The sequence below is a fragment of the Chrysemys picta genome, unplaced genomic scaffold (assembly GCF_011386835.1).
Source record: "Chrysemys picta bellii isolate R12L10 unplaced genomic scaffold, ASM1138683v2 scaf2, whole genome shotgun sequence".
NCBI lineage: Eukaryota > Metazoa > Chordata > Testudines > Emydidae > Chrysemys > Chrysemys picta.
In genome coordinates, this window is record NW_027052709.1 from 982,625 (window position 1) to 986,762 (window position 4,138).

Consider the following 4,138-nt stretch of genomic DNA (forward strand, 5'->3'; position numbering starts at 1 on the left):
ACATGGAAATAACATGGACACCTCCACACACTAAGGTATCAGTACTTCACAGCTGAGCCAACATCGGCATAGAGTATCACAATGTTGCTTCTGATCTGGGCCAGCAGCAAATTATTGTTCCCTTCCTCCAAGCAAAGAGGAAGCAGAGAGGGAATTTTGCAACACAGAGGTGTCTGTTGGGCACATGACTCCCCAGGACAGGTCCTGTGGTGGTGGAGCTAATGCACTGCCACTTTCCACAGGGCTGTGCCTAAAGGCAAAGTCTAGCCCTTAATTACCCTTAACTCAAAATATCTTGTCACCTGAGAAAATAACCTATCTACACTACAAACACTACAGGGGGACAGCTACACTGCTGTAATGCTGTAGCAGAGGCACTTGCTACAGGAACAGAAGGGGTTTTCCATTGCTGTAGTAAATCCCCCACCCCCTCAAGAGGTAGTAGCTGGGACGACTGAAGAATTCTTCTGTTGACCTAGCTGTGTCTACTCCAGGGCTTAGGTCAGTATAAGTACATCTTCCAGGGGAATGAGATGTTTTGTTGTTGGTTGTTTTCCTCAACCTACAATCCCCTCTCCTCCTTCCCTCCTCCCCTCTCCCCGCCCAAAAAAAGTTGTCCTGCTTGGTTTTTTGCCTTGGAAATACGAAGAATGTCAAGCCCAATTTATTCTTTCCTTGCAGGTTATCTTTTACACCGCTGACTACCACAGATAACTCCCACACTAGAAAATGGGAGCCCGTGTTAGATGGATTCTAATTATTTCCTTTTGCTATCATAACATTGATGAAGATCGGGTTAAGCCTTTTGGTTTTCACATAGTTCTCCACCTGGTATCCTCCTAGTAGCACCTTGAGACTCCTGATTGGAATCATTTTCTGCTTTATTGCTTGCCATTGTTTTTCTATCCGTGTAATAGAAGCAGAGTTACGGAAGCCTTGTAAGTTTCTGTTCTGGTACATTCTGAAAAACTCACGCCATTTCCCATACAAGTGGCTTGAACCCCTTGGAAGGGAAACCTGAAAATGGTTATTTTTGTAGTCTTGGTTTTGTTGCCAAAATCTGTTGTCCATGATAGCAGCAAATAGAGATCATTAGCTATTGAATCAGACTTTGGTTTAACTCCAGCTTGTAAACTCAGATGTTTGGTTGAACAGAATCCTTAGTGGATAGTACACGGAAATATTTACTAGTCTGCTTTGAGCCACAGGTAGCAATCAAACCAGAATCCAAAACTGAAATACAGATGAGAAGCCACTGTGATGAATCCAATTAGTCTTTAAAGCCAGGAGATATACCTGTATTCAAATATTGACTAAGTCTCAAAGAGTTCAGTACAGTTCCATTCTAGTTTTTATACCATGGCTTTTAACATAGTAAGAGAACATCTTCCAAGACTGCATTAAATAACATGACTGAGATCTGCTAAGTTTGTGTTTGTTTGTTCGTATTTTTACTTCCTGTGGAATCTCACTTCTGTGGCATCTCTGCGTTTGTTTTTCTCTTTTCCCCCAAGAACTCTTAAAAACAAAATGTTAACGAACGCATTTCAATAATGTCAACTCTGACTTTTTTTAGATGACACACACACTACCCCAAACAAATTAACAGGTTGTACCTCCCTCGCTTCTGATGAATGTTACCTTACTTCAGGAACAGTCTTACAGAAGTCAATGGGAATAAGGAAATAAGCATCTGGTCCTTGGGGAATAAACCCCACAAAATCACAAACAGTCTAAGTCTCATCAAAAATGTCATTCACCTTAAAAAGGCTATTCCACCATAGCAGCTCTTAAAGGTCACATGCTATTAGAAAACATAACCTTTTATTGTGGGTTTCTCTTCAGTACCACTGAAATATACAAGTACACTTTCTATACCATTCAAAATGCATAGGCTACCGAAGAGAGGATTGAAAACAAAGGACTATAATATGGATACTACAATGCACTGATAGGTGAACCTCAAGGGATTTGTTTAATATAAACACAAAAAAATGTGGTAGCTTACCCAACCACATCCTAGTCTCTTGAATACCCTTCATTTTCCCCACCACCACCAGGTCTACCTCACAACCGTCTCCTTTCCCCAACTCCATCTATTCCACTGAGCCCCACAAAGTTTCTTTTATCCACCCTCCCTGCCCCCACACAATTCTCTCCAATTACCCTTCCTCTTCCTCCTCTTCTCCCACAGCTACCATGCAATGTGAAGCTCAGACTCTGACTTTGGTGATACACATGTTCCTGACTTTCAGTTCTAGTGCTTCCTCTACTAGAATCAGGACCAGCTGCTCTAGTTGCCTCAACCAGATGTGCCCCAGAATGCACTTCTTTCCTGCTGACCCTAAGCAAACTCCAGAACGAATATGATTTGAGAACACCTGGCCCAGTGGACTGTTAGAACTGCGAAGCCCCCACCCTTCCTAAAGATGCATTTTAGCAAAGGGGCTTGTTGTTTTTTGAAGAAAACTGAATAGATACTTATGCAAACTTTATTAAACTAGTGAATTCTTGGGGCCAAGTGGTTTGAGATTTCGGCAGAAACTTCAGGCATATTTTGTTCCCTCCACTCCAAGGCCTGTTGCCCAGCTATAATTCAGTAATACACTGATTGTCTTCCAGCAACTGCACAGCAGGGGTCCCCAAGAATTAAAGTGAATACTCATCATGTTTCAGTGCATTGCTCCTTTTAGCAGCTGACAAACTTAGCCGCTGGTTTATATAACAGGCCAGGAAGCCCCTACAGTTAAAAGGTGTATTTCATCAGCTTTAGTAATTAGCATGCATTACCCGCAGCACCAGAACTTGTTTGTTTTTTCTCTTCAGCAAATAGATATATTTGTTAAAAGGGCAAACCTGTGTGATAGAAAAGCTAATAGACACCCAAACACCAGCTTTTAGCAATTAGGAAGATATTACTGGCATCAACAAGATTATCGTCATTTCATCCTCTGCAGCGGCTAATGGTTATTACAATGCTCTCCAGGAAAGACAGCTAATCACCAGCATTCGAGTCCAGCAGGCTCTGATGTAAATTACAAGTTGTCCACTGGTACATTCAGATGGTTTCTCTTTTGGTTCTAAACTCCCTGTTTATCTCACAATGGCCCATCATCGTTATGGGTATTGTCAGTACTGCCTCTAAGCCCCTGGTTAAGGTTGGAGCCTGCCTGGATTCATGCAACTGTGAGCGCGTGGGCACTAAGGCCTGATCTACACTGGGGAGGTGGGGAGGGAAGGAATTGATCTAAGTTACACAACTTCAGCTACGTTATTCACGTAGCTGAAGTTGACGTACTTCGATCTACTTATCGTGGTGTCTTCACTGCGGGTAAGTCGACGGCTGACGCTCTCCCGTCGACTCTGCCTGCGCCTCTCGCCCTGGTGGAATATCTGAGTTAACAGAAGAGCGCTCAGCGGTCAATTTATCGCGTTTAGACTAGACGCGATAGATCGACCACCACTGGATCGATCGCTGCCTGTCGATCCAGCGGGTAATGTAGACAAGCCATAAGAGAAGCATGACCTGCTTATCTTTGGAAGAAAAGCCCGTCTCCCCCTGGTTCCCATCAGCTACACTTCCTTGTGCAAACTGTTACTGCTCAGTATCTCCCTTCCCACAATGCCTCACTCCTAAGGCTAGCTGTTACCCTTAGCTTTCCTTTTATTATCTGCTTTGTTTGTTGGGATGGTGTTTTAAATGCTGCAAAAATTGATTGTCAGTGGCATTTTCCCAAGTAAATAGTTTAAATGGAGCTGCACAGAGATTTGTATAGTCTTAAACTTTCTTCCTGTGACTAAGAGACAGGTTTAAATTTACCTGGAAGACAGAAGCTGTGAAGCTCCCCAAAGACACATCAAGAAGTGCTAAGACTTTCTGCTCCAGGAAAATAAAACCACCACAAAACCAGAGTATTATGACTGGAGTGAGTCATCTAAAAAGGAAATGCCTGCTACCCGACATATACATTTATCTTTGTAATTATTTGGTATAATCTGTTACCAAGATTAAGATGGGTCTGGATGAGTCAGTCGTATTGTACGGTGCGCCAGTCAACTAGGTTTGGGGAAAGCTGTCCACTGGTTAGGGCATTAGCCTAGGGCTTGTGAGACCTGGGTTCAAGCCCTTTCTCTGCCA